The sequence below is a fragment of the Medicago sativa genome, chromosome 6 (assembly GCF_051527215.1).
Source record: "Medicago sativa cultivar Bolivia chromosome 6, Bolivia_mono, whole genome shotgun sequence".
Classification (NCBI taxonomy): domain Eukaryota; kingdom Viridiplantae; phylum Streptophyta; class Magnoliopsida; order Fabales; family Fabaceae; genus Medicago; species Medicago sativa.
In genome coordinates this window covers 23881202-23902447 of record NC_140754.1, presented here as the reverse complement: position 1 = coordinate 23902447, position 21246 = coordinate 23881202, and the positions used below count along the sequence as shown (strand labels likewise).

General features: G+C 35.4%; 1 long non-coding RNA gene across 1 annotated transcript; it reads left to right on the top strand.

Annotated features, from left to right (window-relative positions):
• Positions 1-18036: 18036 nt before the first annotated feature.
• Positions 18037-20748, top strand: LOC146914044 (uncharacterized). Its single transcript, XR_015013826.1, has 2 exons — positions 18037-19233; positions 19692-20748. It is a non-coding gene; the product is annotated as an uncharacterized LOC146914044 (long non-coding RNA).
• The last annotated feature ends 498 nt before the right edge of the window (positions 20749-21246 follow it).

Here is a 21246-nt window from a genome sequence, read left to right as displayed (position 1 = left end):
TCAACACTTCAAAAAATATTAAATGGGTCTTGTGTAACGCCTAAATTTGAAAGTGTCTAGAATATTCAAATAAGCGTTAAACTGATATTGGATACATTAATTATACAAATACATGAAACGACATCCGGTCGGAAGTTGGTTACAACATCATTCCACAACTGCTATGTTATATTATTACACCAAAAAGTTTGTCAAGCATAGTGGAAAAACAAAATCCCTAATAGCACATCTTATAATATAACATATGCATCTCTAATCCACAACAAGCGATCCCATGAAGTCACGTTCAATCCAAGACTTTTTCCTTACCTTTTCCTTGCACAACCCGTGAACCTGAACAAATAAGGATTTGGGTGAGACATAATGTCTCGGTGAGTTCATTCTAGCCTTAGGCTAGTGATAACCTCGGGGAAAACCTACGGTTATCACGTGTCTACTTTACAACCCGACGGTTGATTATACGTGTGTGGACTTGTACCTTTGACGGTCGTGCATGCTATATCCGTCTTAGGTCTTTCCTATTTGTTATAGGCTTGCTAACAACATATGTGCCATGGCGGTTAAGGGTTCCTAGAACCGCTTTGCTAGGATACACTAAATGTATCTAAGCCTAAACATGAATCAAATCATGGCACAACCTATACGGACGAATAGGGTAACCTAAGATCGTCCTTGGCAATCTTTAATAACTTGCTCATATCTATCATCATATCATAATCATGCATGATTACATTCATTATATCATTATGTTAGGGTTGAACAATCAAACATAATCTTGGTTCATTTTACGGAGAGTCCCGGGTGGAGTAACCCCGAGTACACTCCCATACATGACCGATGTACGTACATCGGACTCCCTCGGTGTCGTGCGGGTCCCTTGCGGCTTGAACCGTTCCCCTTAGGTCGAGAACCTCTCGTATCCCCCTAACGTGGATAGCGAGAGACACGAACACCTACATCTTGTATTAGTCATAATCTTATGCATACATGAATGATTAATCTATAACCACTTGAGTTAAATTCCTTTAACTCGGATCCTTGATCGATCCTTAGGTTAATACATATAAGTTCATAAGCATAAAAGACATTCATTAACCTTAACATAATTAATCATGATCTACATCCTAGTTCTCAACATCTACGTCGAGGCTCTAGTTCCATTTCCCTCCTTTACTATCACATAATGCCCATTCAACTTATCTAATAAACTCCCTCGTATGCCATGCTCGTTTATGCATAATGAATACTTGCTTAACATTCAAGAAACATTCTTTTGGAAACTATGCCTTGGTGTCTTGAATTGAGGGGTTACCGTTTCAAGATTTGCTCTAAGAAAATCGCCCGCGAAACGCCGAAACCACCCATGACGAGCAAAACAAGGAGTCTCCCCCATTGTACTGCTCGCTATGGCGAGCAAAATGGTGTGGGAGGCGAGTAGTTACTCACCTAGGCGAGTTGGGGGCGAGTAGAACCCCCTATTCGCACTTCTAGCTCGCCGTGGCGAGTAATAGCTCGCCGTGGCGAGTTAAGACGATTCGAGAACATATAAAAATGACATTTTGAACCCAAAAACCTCAAAGCAAGGCATCCCAAGGCATACCATGGTACTAGAAGTCATATAGAACCTGTAAAACAGCTATTATGCAAGTATTCATAAGTATAAAGATGCATGGCATAAAAAGGGTAACTTTCCTATACATTAACCCTAGAAAAATATATAGTTTTCTTGCAAGCTTTAGCACTCATTCCCATGGAATGGAACTACCCTAGAACTCACCTTGAAATATCCCGAGAATATGCACACAACTCCAAGTTCTTGACAACAAACCCTAAGCTCAAAACCCTAGTTGAAAGATGAAAGTTTGGTGAAGCTTGCTTCCAACTTGTCACCAACAAGCACCAAACCCTATCCTTGCTTCAATTAAGTGAAGATTAAGGGAGGATCATGAGTAGAAAGAGGTGTAGAGAAGAAAAGAGAAGATTGCTTTAACACTTCACTAACTAAAACCATAAACCCTAACCATCTTATAATTGATTCCAAAGAGAAGAAAAAGGAAGTAAAAATTGTGGGTGAAGGATGATGATGATGATCGATTTCTAGAGAGAAGGGAGAGCTAAATTTCTATCAAACCCTAGTGAGAGAAAGTGAAGAAGATTGTGTGATAATTTTGGACCAAAAGTCCTTAAATAGTCCCTTAGTGTGCAATTACCATAATACCCCTAGTCTTAAACGAGTTTAATCTATCGTTAACGAGGTAATTCATCGTATCATAAAAGTGGGATATTACATCCTACCCCCTTAAAAAATTTCGTCCTCGAAATTTGAAATTTACCCGAAAACAAATGTGGATACCGACTCAACATCTCGATTCGAGTTCCCATGTTGCTTCACCATCCGGCGATCCTTTCCATACAACCTTCACTATGGGAATCTCTTTGTTTACGAGAGACTTGACGTCACGGTCTACTATACTCTCGGTTCGGCTGAAACGTCAAATCTCGATCTTAACTCTACAGAGTCTAATTCAACCGTACGGAAGGGATCCGGAACATATTTCTTCAACTGCGACACATGGAATACATCATGCAATCCCGACATAGCCGGAGGTAAAGCCAAATGATAAGCTACGGTCCGATACGCTTGAGTATCAAAAACGGTCCCACATATCTAGGACTTAATTTCTTGATTCTAAAAACACCTCTCAAACCCGGCTTAGGCGTAACTATTAGAAATACATGATCTCCTTCATTAAACTCCAAAGGTCTTCGTCGATTGTCCGCATAGCTTTTCTAACGACTGCGAGATATTTTCATCTTCTCCGAGATTGACTTAATCTTCAAAGTCGTTTCTTGAATGATCTCGGGTCCAAGGATGCTCTTGTCTCCAACTTCAGCCCAACATAATGGGGTCCTGCACTTTCTTCCATACAAAGCTTCATATGGTGCCATTCCGATACTTGCATGATAGCTATTGTTGTAGGAAAATTCTATCAAAGGTAGATGATGGTTCCAACTTCCTCCATCTTCCAAAACACAAGTACGTAACATATCTTCTAAGGTTTGGATAGTCCTTTCGATTGACCATCGGTCTGCGGATGATGTGACGTGCTTAGTTTCAATTTAGTCCCTAAAGCTTTATTAAAAGCTCTCCAAAAATGCGAAGTGAAGATTGGATCCCTATCGATACGATACTCACAGGAACACCGTGTAGCTTGACAATCTCGGAAATAAACAAATCCGCATATTGTGATGTCTTGTAGGTAGACTTTACCGGTAAGAAATGAGCTGACTTGGTTAGTCTATCTACAATTACCCAAATTGAATCATGACCTCTTTGAGTACGGGGTAAACCTCCTACAAAATCCATGGTAATGTGCTCCATTTCCACCGAGGAATTTCTAACGGTTGCAACATACCAGTGGACTCGATGCTCTATCTTGACTTGCCGACATACAACACACCGTGCTACAAATTCAGCAATATCCTTTTTCATGTCGGGCCACCAATACTCTTTCTTTAAATCTTGATACATCTTAGTTGTACCGGGGTGAATTGAAAAGCTGCTCTTATGAGCTTCTTCCAAGATCAATCTTCTAAGCTCTTGATCATTTGGAACACATAATCTTCCTTCATACAAAATTGCTCCATGCGGCCATAGAGAATTCGGGTAACCACTTCGTTTCCGAAGTTCCAAATCATCACTTTGTGCTTGTACGATTCTTGATCGCAAGTCACACGAGACTTCCAAATTATACAAACAAATACCATCACCAACATCCGTAACTCCAAGGTTAAGATCACGAACCTTTTCATACATCTTACAAGTGTGCATCATAACTTCGGCTTGAACTAAGGCCTTACGACTCAAAGCATCCGCTACAACATTGGCCTTTCTGGATGATATTTCAAATCAAAGTCAAAGTCTTTAAGGTATTCCATCCAACGCCTCTCGCCTCATATTCAAATCCCTCTCGATCAAATAAATATTTCGGACTCTTGTGATCACTAAACAATTCAAAATGCGTTCCATAAAGGTGATGCCTCCATATCTTCAAAACGAAGATTATAGTAGCCAACTCTAAATCATGGGCGGGATAATTTGCTTCATGCGTCTTGCGTTGTCTAGATGCATAAGCTACTACATTATTTTCTTGCATAAGTACTCCTCCGAGTCCCTTAGACGATGCATCACAAAATACCACATATTTCTTTTCCGGATCCGGAATAATCAAAACGGGGGCTTGTGTCAACTTCTTTTTCAGGTCCTAAAACTCTTTTCACATTCCTCATCCCACGCGAAAGGTACCTCTTTCCTCGTGAGACGAGTTAAAGGCAAAGCGATTTGAGAAAACTTCATGATGAAACGTCGATAGTAATGCTAGTCCCAAAAAGCTTCTAACTTCGAAACATTCTTCGGCCTTGCCCAATTTTGAACAGCCTCAACCTTCGATTGATCAACGGCTACACCACCACGAGAAATAACGTGGCCCCGAAATTTGACTTCGATAACCAAAACTCGCACTTACCGAACTTTGCAAACAAGTGCTTCTCCCGAAGGATATCCAACACTATCCTTAGATGCCGAGCATGCTCTTGCGGATTCTTAGAATAAATCGAGAATGTCATCAATGAAAATAATAACAAACTGATCTAGATAAGGTTGGAAAATCCGGTTCATGTAATCCATAAAGATTCTGGTGCGTTGGATACTCCAAAAGGCATAACCGGGAATTCATAATGTCCGTAACGAGTTCGAAAGTCGTCTTGGACACGTCGGAAGATTTGATGTGTATCTGATGATAACCCGACCTAAGATCAATTTTTGAGAACAACGATGCTCCCTTAAGTTGATCAAGAAGGTCATCAATTCTTGGCAAGGGATATTTGTTCTTGATGGTTACCTTATTAAGCCGACGGTAATCAATACACAGCCTCATGCTGCCATCTTTCTTCTTGACCGGCAATACCGGTGCACCCCATGGAGACACACCGGGCCTAATGAAATGCTTCGAATAAGCTCTTCTAATTGCGACATCAATTCCTTAAGTTCCAAAGGAAACATTCTATAAGGCGCTACCGACAACGCTCGGCTCACGGAATTAAATCAATAGAAAATTCAATTTCCCTTTCGGTGGCAAGCTTGTAATATCGGCCGGAAAAACATCCAAATATTCACTAACAATTGGAATATCACTCGGGCTTATGTCGATTCGGAGTCACCATAGTGAGCATTACATAAAAACCTTTATCTTGTGCACAAATAAGCGAGCTATCCGATACGTGTGCTTAATCGATTCGACAATGCTACACCTTCCGCCGCATTACTAGTTGGCATGTAAATAATCTTCTCTGCACACCCTATATACACATGATTGGTGACAACCGGTCCATACCTAATATAACATCAAGTTGCTTCATCGGAAGACACACTAAATCTATATAGTACGTCTTACTAGATACGGTGATGGGACAATTTTCACAAACATAATTCGCGACAATACTTCCGTCGGTGGCCGTGGTTACTTTCATATGGGGATTTAATAATGAAGTAGACAACTGAAGAGCTTCAACACATTGAAATGAAATGAAAGAACATGATGCACCACAATCAAATAAAACATTAACGAATTCGACCAAGAAAACACGTACCACCAATCAAGTCTTCATTTGCTGTGCCTTCTTACCATCAAGGGAATACACTCTACCTTTACTCATTGTAGTACTCACACTCTTGCCTTTATTTCCTCTGGTTGGACAATCAGCCACATAGTGCCCCGACTGCCCGCATGCAAAACAATTATCGAACCTACCACGCATACTCCTTGATGAGCCTTACCACACTTCCTACAAGTTGGATAAGTTCTAGGTGGACCTGTGTACTTTCCTCTAGTTGGAGAACCCTTGGGTTTCAGCTTCTCATGGTACTTGTCGACAAAGTTACCTCTGTTTCTTCCACTTGCCCTGCAGCCTTCTCTAGCTGCCTTATCAAAACCTCTTTCGGCCTCCAAGCCGTTATGCACCAATTCATCATAATCTGTTACCCTCTCGCCGACTTACAACAACATAGAGTTCTCCCCTCAAAGCATGCTTATATTGATTAACCTTCTACATCTCATTACCTGCATACTCATTGTGAGTAGAGTAATAAGATAACTCCTCAAACTTCTTCGTAAAATCTGTCACGGACATATGACCTTGCCTCGGATGGAGAAATTCATGTTCCTTCCTAACCTTGTATGACAATGGAAGATACTTCTCTTTCATCACTTGCTTGAAATTCTCCCAGTTCAACTCTAACCCATTATTCTCCATTCTACGCCGAGCAGGTTTCCCACCAATCTAGCGCGCACCTCGGAATTGATTCGTTGCGAAAACCACCTTATCTTCCTCGGTACGGTGAACCATCGGAAAGATATTTTCCATCCGTTTGATCCACCTCTTAGCTTCAGGCGGCTCGCCACTACCATCTAACTCCGGGGGATGGTTCGGTTAAATTCTCGAAAGGTCGGATTTCCCACAACCGGAGGTGGTGGAGGGGGCGATGACAAACACACGGGACCGTCTTGCATATTTGCAGCCCCGCCGTCGCCGAGTCCGAGCATTCTGCTGCATTTGCTTCTGCATCATATGCATCATCTCGTTGGTTTTGTTGCATCAAGCTGTGCCCACATCGAGCTTCGGGATTAACATTCTCCTCCACATTCGGATTACCTCTTGGCCGGCCTCGTCCCCTTCGTGCTCCGGACATTTTCGCTCTGCTGTCATATTTAAGTCAAAGTGATCAATTTTAACCAATATAACAATGAGAACAAGTATCTTAAACACCAAAAAGAACGACTACTTGAATTGTATCATTAATGACCCAAGGCACGATCCGGAAAGACCCGCTTCCGATACCAAATTGTAACGCCTAAATTTGAAAGTGTCTAGAATATTCAAATAAGCATTAAGCGATATTGGATACATTAATTATACAAATACATGAAACGACATCCGGTCGGAAGTTGGTTACAACATCATTCCACAACTGCTATGTTATATTATTACACAAAAAAGTTTGTCAAGCATAGTGGAAAAACAAAATCCCTAATAGCACATCTTATAATATAACATATGCATCTCTAATCCACAACAAGCGATCCCATGAAGTCACGTTCAATCCAAGACTTTTTCCTTACCTTTTCCTTGCACAACTGTGAACCCGAACAAATAAGGAGTTGGGTGAGACATAATGTCTCGGTGAGTTCATTCTAGCCCTAGGCTAGTGATAACCTCGGGAAAACCTACGGTTATCACGTGTCTACTTTACAACCCGACGGTTGATTATACATGTGTGGACTTGTACCTTTGACGGCCGTGCATGCTATATCCGTCTTAGGTCATTCCTATTTGTTATAGGCTTGCTAACAACATACGTGCCATGGCGGTTAAGGGTTCCTAGAACCGCTTTGCTAGGATACACTAAATGTATCTAAGCCTAAACATGAATCAAATCATGGCACAACCTATACCGGACGAATAGGGTAACCTAAGATCGTCCTTGGCAATCTTTAATAACTTGCTCATATCTATCATCATATCATAATCATGCATGATTACATTCATTATATCATTATGTTAGGGTTGAACAATCAAACATAATCTTGGTTCATTTTACGGAGAGTCCCGGATGGAGTAACCCCGAGTACACTCCCATACATGACCGATGTACGTACATCGGACTCCCTCGGTGTCGTGCGGGTCCCTTGCGGCTTGAACCGTTCCCCTTAGGTCGAGAACCTCTCGTATCCCCCTAACGTGGATAGCGAGAGACACGAACACCTACATCTTGTATTAGTCATAATCTTATGCATACATGAATGATTAATCTATAACCACTTGAGTTAAATTCCTTTAACTCGGATCCTTGATCGATCCTTAGGGTAATACATATAAGTTCATAAGCATAAAAGACATTCATTAACCTTAACATAATTAATCATGATCTACATCCTAGTTCTCAACATCTACGTCGAGGCTCTAGTTCCATTTCCCTCCTTTACTATCACATAATGCCCATTCAACTTATCTAATAAACTCCCTCGTATGCCATGCTCGTTTATGCATAATGAATACCGGCTTAAAATTCAAGAAACATTCTTTTGGAAACTATGCCTTGGTGTCTTGAATTGAGGGGTTACCGTTTCAAGATTTGCTCTAAGAAAATCGCCCGCGAAACGCCCAAACCACCCATGACGAGCAAAACAATGAGTCTCCCCCATTGTCTGCTCGCCATGGCAAGCAAAATGGTGTGGGAGGCGAGTAGTTACTCGCCTAGGCGAGTTGGGGGCGAGTAGAACCCCCTATTCACACTTCTAGCTCGCCGTGGCGAGTAATAGCTCGCCGTGGCGAGTTAAGACGATTCAGAACATATAAAAATGACATTTTGAACCCAAAAACCTCAAAGAAAGGCATCCCAAGGCATACCATGGTACTAGAAGTCATATAGAACCTGTAAAACAGCTATTATGCAAGTATTCATAAGTATAAAGATGCATGGCATAAAAAGGGTAACTTTCCTATACATTAACCCTAGAAAAATATATAGTTTTCTTGCAAGCTTTAGCACTCATTCCCATGGAATGGAACTACCCTACAACTCACTTTGAAATATCCTGAGAATATGCACACAACTCCAAGTTCTTGACAACAAACCCTAAGCTCAAAACCCTAGTTGAAAGATGAAAGTTTGGTGAAGCTTGCTTCCAACTTGTCACCAACAAGCACCAAACCCTATCCTTGCTTCAATTCTAACTTCTTGAAGAATTAAGTGAAGATTAAGGGAGGATCATGAGTAGAAAGAGGTGTAGAGAAGAAAAGAGAAGATTGCTTCATCACTTCACTAACCAAAACCATAAACCCTAACCATCTTATAATTGATTCCAAAGAGAAGAAAAAGGAAGCAAAAATTATGGGTGAAGGATGATGATGATGACCGATTTCTAGAGAGAAGGGAGAGCTAAATTTCTATCAAACCCTAGTGAGAGAAAGTGAAGAAGATTGTGTGATAATTTTGGACCAAAAGTCCTTAAATAGTCCCTTAGTGTGCAATTACCATAATACCCCTAGTCTTAAACGAGTTTAATCTATCGTTTTCGTGTAATTCATCGTATCATAAAAGTGGGATATTACATCTTGGTAATAAATAATTGTTGTGCATTTTATATTAAATGTGTAGTTTTTTAATAAATAATAGTTTTTTTCAATAAGAAGTTATTACTTTCGGTTGCTTTAACATGTGCAATATTGCATCTAAAAACCCATAGGTCTAGCCACCGTATATGTTCTACACCTAATTTTCTAGTTCTATCTAGTGGAGGTTCGGTTTAAAATTAACATAAAAAAAAATACACATTTGTTGGCTCGTGCCCCTTTTAAATAGATATATTTTGATTTATGTGTATATACACTCTTTACAACTTTGTTTGTATGAGAGGTAGTACAATACTTATATTATTGAGTAAACGTGTTTTATTCAAAATATTGATTGTTATAATGATTTTTTTAAATTACCATTTACATGCTCTTCAAAGTCAAATGAGGTTTGGGTTTTATCATTTTTTAAAAGTGAAAACGAACCAAGGCGAATCGATGGTGTACGGTTTGGTTCAACCAAAAGCGTATTTAAATTAAAGAGGAATTCCCTCAAAAAAAATAAAAGAGGAATTTTTTTCTTCAAATGTTTGTATTTATTTAATACCGAAAATAAATATATGAAATTCCGTGAGAACACATAATTCGTAAATAAAGTTGCAATAAAAATTTAGATTTTTTTAGCAAAATTCAGAAATAATCATAGTAATAAAATTCAGAAAAACTTTTGCAGCTTAAGAATCTAGAATATGTCAAAAAAGAAACTTAAGAATCCGAAGAGAAGCCGCAACAAAGAAAAATGAAACCCTAATTCAGAATTCTTATAATGTAACACTAATCCAAACAACACAAAGAATAAAAATAAACAAAAGCCTTAAAAAGACTAAAATACACACTTATTACATATGATTCGTGGTATAAAATGAGTAAATGACAAATTACCAAAAAAACTAAAGTTTGGCCACGACAGTTAATATAGGATGCGCGACCTTGAACTGAATATATAGATAGAAAACTACTTTGTTCTCAATATTATAAAGGTCTCTGCAAAATAATGAACACATTGTAAACAAAACCGATAAAAGAAATTTCAATAATGTTGAGTTTCCTCCCAATTAGAAGAAACACAACCAACCGGAAGGAATTAAAGTCGATTAAACCGAGATATACTTTAGTTATAAATCCGATAAGTTCTTTGTAAATTTGAGGAACATTGAGTAGCAATATGGTCATCCACAAACAAATATATGGGAAAATAAATATGTTACATTAATAGCAAAAGAAATTTAATGAATAAGATCATATCGTTATATGATGAAAATAATGTCTCAAATGAAGCATTTTCAAAAATGATATATGGTAAACAATTATTTGGAACAAAATATAAATCATGAGAGAAGATTCAAGATCCTGTAACATCCCGCATTGCTTACGGGATTGCCGACTAACCCCACAAACCAACACGAGTCTTTTCGGCATGCTTTGTCCTCACTCACATGCTTACGGGAAACTTCCGGTAGGTCACCCATCCTAGTAGTACTCCAAGCCAAGCACGCTTAAGCTGTGGAGTTCCTATGGATTGAGCTCCCGAAAAGAAGATGCATCTTGTTGATATGGGTAGTACCTAGCAATTCTTATAAGCCTTCCTTCAACCATGTAGTCCCATACCTACACGGCCTCCGGATCCCTCTCATTCCGATGTGATTCGGTTCCTCCTATCAACGTGGGGTCATCCTGTAACAGCCCGGTGGTCCGACTCATCCCGCTTAAGTCCGGGGCCGGCTGGCTCCGCCAGCATTCTTGGGCTACGTTGTGGGTGTTACATGCCCACCGGCTTCCGCCCGGTTCGTCCCCGAACCACACCGTCTTGGGAGAGGTCCGCTCGATACCAAGTGTAACATCCCGGACGCTTACGGGATTGCCGACTAACCCCACAAACCAACACGAGTCTTTTCGGCATGCTTTGTCCTCACTCACATGCTTACGGGAAACTTCCGTGGGTCACCCATCCTAGTACTACTCCAAGCCAAGCACGCTTAAGCTGTGGAGTTCATATGGATTGAGCTTCCGAAAACAAGATGCATCTTCTTTTCGGGAGCTCAATCCATAGGAACTCACGGTTAAGCGTGCTTGGCTTGGAGTAGTACTAGGATGGGTGACCCACGGGAAGTTTCCGTGCGCATGTGAGTGAGGACAAAGCATGCCGAAAAGACTCGTGTTGGTTTGTGGGGTTAGTCGGCAATCTGTAAGCGATGCAGGATGTTACAATCCCTTTTGTTTATGCCTTTCTTCAGCTTCAAAATCAATTTCTCAACAAATTATTCGATAGCTAACATTCTCCCTCTTATTTTCTCTGTATGACTAAAAATCCAACTATTAGCAATAAAATCCTAAACCATGGTCACAAACCATGATGAAGGGGAACGATCTGATGCAATCAACAATAAAATTTGATGAAATTGTAGGAACTAAAGGTGTTCTTGATCTTCTTACCGTTCTCAAAACCATTTTTGAAAAATAGTAATAGTGATGAGAATAGGATGGGAGATAAAGATTTGAGCTATTTTATTTCCTTTTTGTGACAAAAAGAATCATTACCTTTCAGGTATTTTATTTTGGTTTTAATTTGATTTTAATAGGTGAGAAACAATTCAACGATAGTCTTGAATTAGACCAATTGTCAACATTCTTTTTTAGAACTGTTATAAGTGTTGAATAATTTGAATTTAATTTCATTAATTGGCGAGTTGATAGTTTCTTGTTTGATTTTTTTTATGGGCGAGTTTCTTGTTTGATTTGATATCGAGGCAATTAAATTTCTAAATATCATTTTAATCATAATAATAAATCGAATGATTTCTTAAAATAGAGGCAGTATATGGAAGTATGTGTTGAGACCGAAATACCGAGGTGCTAAGCATATACCATGTAATGAAAATTTGAATTTTTCTAGCATTAATTAGCTCGACATTAATTAGAATGAGACTATAACATGCCACATGTACTTTTGAATGATAATGGTTTCACTTGTTTATATTGTAGATGTAGATGTAGATTGTAGATGTAGATAAGGATACGGATAGAGATATTGATAGTTTAGCCGAGATTGTCGTTTTTTTTAATATAATTTTAAAATAAATAAAAAAAAACATGGGTATGAAATAAAGGCAAATAAATATTATCGATGTTGATGAGTGACTCAAACAACCATAAGTATGTGTTTTATCATGCAATTTGTAAAAAAATTAACAAAGAAGTTTGAGTATGTGTTGATGGCGAGAAATAAATAAATATGGGGAGATAAAAATGGAATGCTTGATTAGGTGATAAAGAGTATTTGATGCATGTGAACTAATTTATCAAATGAAATGAATGGATGAGATTTGATGTTAAAATAATTTATGTGAAATAATATATATCAACGCCATGTTTAGTGAAAATGAGTGATTGACAATAGAAACGAAAAAACTTAATAAATTAAATCAGTTCTTTTGAATAGGAGCAAATGAAAATAATAAAGAAAATAGTGAGGTTTAGATAAAATTCATTGAAAAAAAATAACTAAAATAAATTTTCTACATTTTCGCGGGGGTCGGTCTTGTTCTACAACATACATGAATATTTTGCACCACAAAAATGTAAGATAAAACATTGACATGCCTTTCACATATCTCTCATTATTAATAGTGGCAAAAATACTTGAGAATTCTCTGTTTTTTTTAAGGAAGAATTCTCTTTTATATGCACAACTTCAACGTTGGAAGAACAAAACATTGACATGCCTTTCACATATCTCTCATTATTAATAGTGGCAAAAAAAATAGTTTTGGAATGAAGAAATCTGATTCAAAACGTCTTTCAATTACGTCGCTTCAAATTAATAGAAAAATAATGAAATTCATTAAAACGTGAAGCAAACTTTTTCAAAAGGTGTAAATATATATGGGGATGAAAACCCTAAAATTAACAGAGCCGACGACTAAACCTATAAAAGGGAATCAAAATTCGGAAGGAAAAAAAAAAGGTGCCTAAATCAATTTGATAATAATGAAATCAATAAAATTGAATTGGTCGGGAGGTAGAAATATTTGCATTTCAAATAAATGATATTATAAACAATTTGTACGAAAGGAAGATGCATATACAAATGATGAAAGACAAATTGACTATATATAGGAAAAAAACTCAAGACCGGCTAACTTAATATGATGATGTGTTGATTACAATTTGATTGGATGATAATTAAGAATTATGTACCAACATGTAATTGGTACATATCTTGTCATAAACCGTTAGAACTCGAGGGTATCATAGGATGAATATGTGAATTTGAACAAAATACATGGATATATACAACATGTAGTGGAGTAATATCATAAATTGAATCAATTTTTGAAATTAGAGTGATGAAAAAATATGTTAAGAAGAAAAGTGTTTCAATAAAATAAAAGAGAGATTTTGAGAATAATTTTAAAATTTTAGTATGAATTCTAAATGATGTGAAGATGTTTGAGACGGACAAACAATATTTACAGGAAAAAAGAAGCAAGTAAGTCACATCAATTATGCCATTAATTTAGTAAAGAAATTAGTAACACATTAAATAGCAAAAATAATTTGAATAAAATATTCCATTTACTTTTTTGTCATTATAAGCCTTTTAGTCAACTTGCATAATCATGTTAATTACATAAGTCTTGCACAAATCACATAATATGTACCAATTACACAAAACATTAAATGCACCTTTCAATATAAGGATGCCATGTGTACTATCAAAATAAAATAGTGCAAATATATATAATAGAGATAGAGATTCCTGAAAATTAATCTTAACTTAATTTTTTTTTGTTTTTTACAATCTATCTTCACTTAATTTCATACAATCATTACTGAAACTTTTTTTTTCTTCATATGAATTGGCAAAAACGGTGAAAATTCCCAACTACCAATTGCTAATCATAAAACACCAATTTTAATGAAAAATTAGAGTTTATCAAATGCTAATCAAGAAGACACTAATCTGACATTATTATTGTAAAAACAAAATTCTTAAATTCGATGAAACCATTTTTTGGAGTGGAAAAAAAAAACTGGAAGCTTACGGTGGAAGAAAAACAAGTATGCAAAATCCCGAGAAACAAGCCAAAGAAAATGGAATTTTATATTTGTTTTTAAATTAAGAAAATTGAAGTTTACAAAACTAACCTTCAATTTAAAATTGGTTTCAAATAGTAAACATGGTTTTTTTTGTCAAAACCAAGTGGGAGTAGGCTTGCTAACTTACTCCTTTGGGTGGGAGTAAGTTAGCAACCCCCTATATATATATATATATATATATATATATATATATATATATATATATATATATATATATATATATATATATATATATATATATATATATATATATAAGGAGGGATCCATTGACTCCAAGAGTAAGTCTAAACACTTACTCCAAATCATGACCCTTCATTTTAATAATAATCAATCGTTGTGATTAATTGATAATAATTGCTAAGATGGGGTGTTTTCCTCTTTTCAAGTCCTGATGTTACTCTTGTAAAAAAAAAAAAAAAGTCCAGATGTTACATTTACACCATAATAGTCGTTCCTTTTCTTCTTCATATCTCTCTGAATTTGCATAATCATTCATTTTCTTCTTCTTCTCTCTATCAATTTGTAAAAGCCTTGCTTCTATTTTAGGGTTTTTCTATTAACATGTTGAATCCTAAACCAACATTGCTTCACAGTGAAAATTGTGTTTATTTCCTCCAAAATCTATTTAGGGTTTATCTAATACACAACCTTCGATTGTTATTTTATAAGAAATTGAGTTTATGTCCATCGAAAAGATCGGTTGTGGAATATTTAAGGAGCATAATGTTTTGAGTTTAAGTATGAATAGAGAGAAAACTGATACAAACACAAAATAAAGGAGAAGCTTCTCTGAAGAGAAGTTACAATGAGAGATTCTAAGAGGGAGACAATTCAACACCATTTTTTTCAATTGATTAATTCAACCTGTTTGCCAAAAAAATTGATTAATGTGCTACCTTTGTCAGCAGTCAACAACATATATGTGAAAATACAATTGCATCTGTTTTTTTATAAAGGCATCGATTATAAAAAATTAACATCACAAATTATTAAAAAAATGGCCAAATTAAAAAGGCATCGATTTATCAAAAATAAGGTTGGAGGTTATAAAGCACATGAAGAATTGACGATGACTATTGTGAGAAAGATAATTGAGAATTGTTGTGTATTGGAAGATAGATGTGTGCTGATGTGGAGAGAAGAAAACACTCCACCTTAACAATTATTATGAATTAATCACAACCATTAATTATTATTAAAATGAAGGGTCATGATTTGGAGTAAGTGTTTAGACTTACTCTTGGAGTCAATGGATCCCTTATATATATATATATATATATATATATATATATATATATATATATATATTTATAATTTGTGGATAAGTTGGAATTTTCTTTGAGGGGGGATAAATTATAATTTTCAAATAGCTTCTACCAACTTAATTTAATGCAAAATTATATTTTTCGGTTGGCAGGGACATTGTAGTATGTAAAGATAGGGGTTTGAACCAAATCCCCTACTTATTCACCTTAAATATATATTTTCTAGCCACTAGAATGCTTGACGAAAAGAATATGCTCCACCGTGTGTATCCTTCCTTTTGTTTTCCCTCTCTTTCCCTTAAAAGATTTGGAAAGTTACCATTAAAGTAAAATTCCATTGGGGGTTTTGCCATTCGTGTGATCAAGAACTACGAATATTAAAACAAACAGAAAAGTCAGAGGAATTCTAAGCCTCTAAAATTCTGAAACTCTTAATCTTAAACCTACATGCAAAGAGAGAAAGTAAGTAGCTGTTGGAAAATTGATGTAAAATCGGAAAAAGAAAATTTAAAGGTTAGAAGAGTAAACACCAACTAATAAAATATTGAGCTAGTGTGGTGTGAGATGAAAAAATTAGAACATCATAGGCGGTCTAAGATACGCCACTAATTGTATTAGACTTGACATTGCCTATGTCGAACTTAAAGAACCGCGGAAGGTATTTGGCCAAATTTTTATCAGTCAAGGATATTTTTATCTTTCCAGGCTTCTTGCTTCCTATTCAACCAGAGCAACAATCATATTTCTCTATCTTTATAAAATTGTATTTTGTTTAGCATAACCTAAAATAAATAATAAATACCAATATTAAGATTAGAAAAGCTTTTTAAAGTGTTTTTCATTCTTTAACAAGCTTTAAGCTTTACTCTTATGTGAAATGAAATTATTGCATAACTAGTTAAATCCATGTGATTTTCTTCTTTATTTTTATATTAATTGTGAGAACTATCACCTTAAATTTAAAAGATTGAAAACTAAGTTATTTCTCTGATATTTATTAATGGAGTGCTCTATCTATTCGATGGTTAGGTGTGATTTTTCTTAAAAAAGTTTGAACAAACAAAAATGGTTATATTAACACCAACGGAGAGTCCTTGATAACACAAGGTGTGCCATAAAGAACCTCAAAAGTTTACAATCTGTACATAATAAAAAACAGAATAAACAAAATGACTTAACTGATGCCAATACAAACAAAAGGGCTTGACCATCACATATGAGAATTTAAACCAAGATTAACATTATAAGCTTTCAACAACTAAAACGAATGTAATTTGACTTTATCTAGCATATGGTGAATTGTAGTTTCCTTAGCCTTGAAAACTCTATTGTTCCACTCGTTCCACATAACCCAAATACAACATAACCAAATAAGCTGCAAGAAAGAACGACGAGCTCGCAATCATCCGAAGAATGAATAAACTAAACAAGATGATTCTATAGCACATCCGGATCGGCTGAAGATATTCCAATCCAAGATATAACCATACACCACAGAGAGGCGAAAACGGGGCAAGAAAGGAACATGTGATGATTTGTTTCCAATCCACCGCATCCAGTCACACAAAATTGAGAGTTGTGAGAAATGATGTTGATTTTTCTTAAAATTTGATTTCTATTTTTGTTGAAAGAGTTAGAATTTCACGATTAGGATGAATAAATGTGAAATTCAGAGTTTAACTCTACACTTACATATTGTAATGCATTTTTACTTTTTTTGTCAAGTAGTTTAATGACGAGAAATTCACCTAAGATGAATAAGTGTGGAATTCATGGTTTGAACCTCGACACATGCATATATAATGTCATGTCCTTAGCAACTAAATAATCACGCATTGACTACTCATTCTAATTTTTTTTAATAGTGATTTGGGTCTTCAATTAACATTTATTTATTTTTTTTGTTGATTTAAAAAACGATGTTTGTTCAACTATTATTTTAGAACAACTTTTTGAAACAACTCTTTTTCATACTTTTACTTTTCGTATTCTCTATATCTCTCTGTCTCTCTATTGTTTTTGTCCAATAAAAAAAGAGAAATAAATTTATTTCAAAAGTTGTCATAAAATAATTATACAACTAACATCACTTTTTAAAAAACTACCGGTTACTAATTTTCTTAAAAGGTTCTAAATTAGCAAGTTACACTTTTAAAGGATATTCCACAAATTTGTATTATTGTACACTGTTGGTTCAGTTGGTAAAAAATTGGCTCATATTTGCGAAGATATGGGTTCACCTCATGATGTCAAAGTTAAGATTTCGTTGGGGGTAATTATTAAATATCTTTGTAAAAGCATTTTGAGTTTTAAACTTTGCCTCGTTCAATTCTCCCTGCTATATCATATGTTAGCTATTTTTTAATATAGAACTGATCATTAATGTAGAACCGATCTTATAAATCTCTTGTTAATAGTAGACAAAATCATGGTGATTAGGGAGGTTGTCTTAGTGTTGTTGTTGTGAACAATGTTGATTATCCTTATTATCTAATCCTAATGTACAATGTAAACAACTAATGCAAAACCCTAATCCTAGATTATGGGCGGGAAAATTCTGCTTACAAACTCTTTGAAATTTGAATTTCAAATTTCCCTCCCACACACAAACTATTAACCAACGCTAAACTCACTCACACATTTTACAAAGTCAATTAATTGCTGCTGTTTTCAATTAATTGGTTATTGATATTTAATGGCTCAAGAAGACTTCTGTACTGCTCAATGAATTTTTCCCTCCCATGAGTTTGTTTCCAACGCCATGTCATCAAAACAAACACAAACAATTAATGCTGCCTATTTTTCCAATGGTGCATAAATACTCCGCATCCGTTTCTCTGTTTTCCTCTTACGGGTTTACTCTTCATTTCATCTCAGAAGTTTTCATCTTCATCTCTGCCATATCCAACAACACCTACACCATTATCTAAGCGTCACTCTCCATTTCACCTGCAACAACACGCCGCCGCCGACTGAGTTTGAATTAACCGGTTTTCCTTTTCTGGGTTTACTCTTCATCTCATCCCATAAATTTTCATTTTCATCTCTGCCATTATCTTAGCGCCACTCTCCATTTCACCTACAACAACATCATAGCTCTTCTTAAATTATAATGAAGGTAGGACAATTCTCTTTTTGCATTGTAGTTTGTTACAAATATTTTGGGTTAAATATTATAAGCTTTTTTGTGCTCTAATGATCGTGTGTTGTGCTCTTAAATGTTAGGTTTCGGCTATATTTTTTCTTTAATATTATCATAGTTTTATGATTCAGCGTTTTTGGTTTTTTTTCTTTTATTGAATCAACCAAAAGGAAAGGTAAGAGATGATGTTTCCAATTCTCATTGTCTCTGCGGTTTATGAGTAAACTCTTATGAGTTTCATTTTTTGTAACTTCATTTTAAACTCTTAGAAATATTTTTTTTGTAGGTTTTCTGTTTTTATTTATGTATTTTGATAAGGATGTTGCGTTTTTGGGTTTCTTTTTCCATGATCCATTCATCCAAAAGTCGTATCTCTGATCATTTTTAATTAGTTATTTGTTTCTATAGGTTCACAAATATTTATCATTTTTTTTGTTAATTAGTAGTTGGAAGATGTCTTGGTCCAAAACAAATAAAGAGGTTAGACTTGAAGTATCTAAGGATAGGCGTGGTAATTATAAAATCATGGACCAGGTAACTTTTTTCTTCCTTATTTTTTCAATCTTTGAAATGGTTTGAATGTGAGTTGTATATTATATTATTCTATTAGTAGGAACTGGTTCCTCAAGCTTGCAAGTATTTGAACTTTTTATTCAATATATTTCTTGACTCTTAGGTAATATAGATTTTGATATATTCAAAACCAAGTGTTGAAGAAGCCACATTGCACTTATTCATTTCTTATGTTTGATTTTAAATGTGACTGCTTTTGTCAATTTTGTTTGTAACAGTGAGCTTAAAAATCTATCGGAAGATGATAAAGGAACATTGAATTCACTTGCTTTTTGATTTTTTTCTTTGAAGTTTCATGCTTTATGTTAAAAAAACTTTAAAACCACTACCATAGGATGAAATAGGAGCTTTAGAATCATGTATAGTTTGTCTATAAGATATCTCTTTTTTTATATTATTTTACTTTTGAATAAAAATAGGTGATTCAATCCCAGTTGTATAAGATTGCTCCGACATATGTAAGGATGGGATTCATGGATGTTCCGATGGTAACAGAACCAGAATTGATCCCAGACGCAATGGGCTTAGTTGTAAACAATTTCTTCGATATTAGGACCTACAAGCATGACGAGGAGAACACCATTAGTGAAATCAAAGTTTTGCAATAGTGATATGGCATTGTTTTCTGTTGCGAGGGTGGAGGTTCTATCACGGAGGGGCTGTCTTGCTGCTGCAGTTTTTTTGATGGTCCATAGGTGGTATTTGGAGGCCGGTTAATGTGTTCTTAATTTGTTGAACAGATTCAAGCCCAACATTCACATTTAGATGGCAACGTACATATATATACGTATAGATATATAGTGTAATATACCAAAGTAAATGGCAACGTGTGTGTGTCTATAAAGTGTAATAATCAAAAGTAAATGGTTAACATTCAAACTATCTTCTTAATGTGTTAAACAGATTCAATCATGTTGACACACTCCTTCATTGTGTTTTCTTATCAAGTGTTCAAACTCTATGCTGCATGCATAGGTCGAAACTGCTTGGTCCGAAGCAGAACAGAGCTTTAAATAAACTGTATCGAATCATTTTCCTGAGCCATAAATGTGACTGTTATGCTTTTGTATTTTGAGATACAAATTTGCGGTTGTTCGTTTTGTGTTCTAATAGATGACAGTGACTTCAAAATGTGACAGTATTGGTTTCAACCGTAATTATAATATTATATACTCACTAACAGATGAAAGTTATGAATTGTACAGGTTATGATCAATTGTAGAAACACCGCGATTTCGGAGCTGCTTTTTACCGTGCTATTATTCAATCTAAATCACCTCTATTTAGAACGATATTTTTACGGTGTCATTGTTTGATGTATAGTCACCGCTATTTAGAATCACAACTATTTAGGACGAGATTTTTATTGTTTTGTTCTTCACGGTAAAATCACCGCTTTTTAGAACCAACTCTTAACTTTGTTATTTTTCTTCACCGTAAAATCACCACTAAATGAATACAGATTTTTAATTGTCATTGCACAACTATTTAGTAAAATGTTTTACCTGTTGTGTTCTTCAATGTAGAGTAACCGCTATATAAGACGAATTTTTTTTTGAAAGAATATAAGACGGAATTTATATCTAAGTTATTCTTTGAGGTATATAATAACCGCTATTTTTGTTGATATTTTAATTGTCCTATTCTTCAAGGTAAATTTATGTTATTTAAGACGATATTTTTACATTGCTATTCTAAGATGTAACATCGAAGCTATTTAGATGTAACATCTGAAGATTCTAATCACCGATGAGAATGGTGTTAGCATGGATAGCACTTCGAATATTGTTTACAAGGAATTTTTCGCAATGTACCAACGTGAACTCATTTTTTATTGTATTTTTACTATTAAAATTGTATTTGCACCAAAAGCACATTATTTTCTATTTATTTGAATATTCTATTTGCCGTCGATATGACCCGTGCGACAGCGCGGGTGCAAGGTCTAGTAATGAAATAAATCCATGGGAAGTG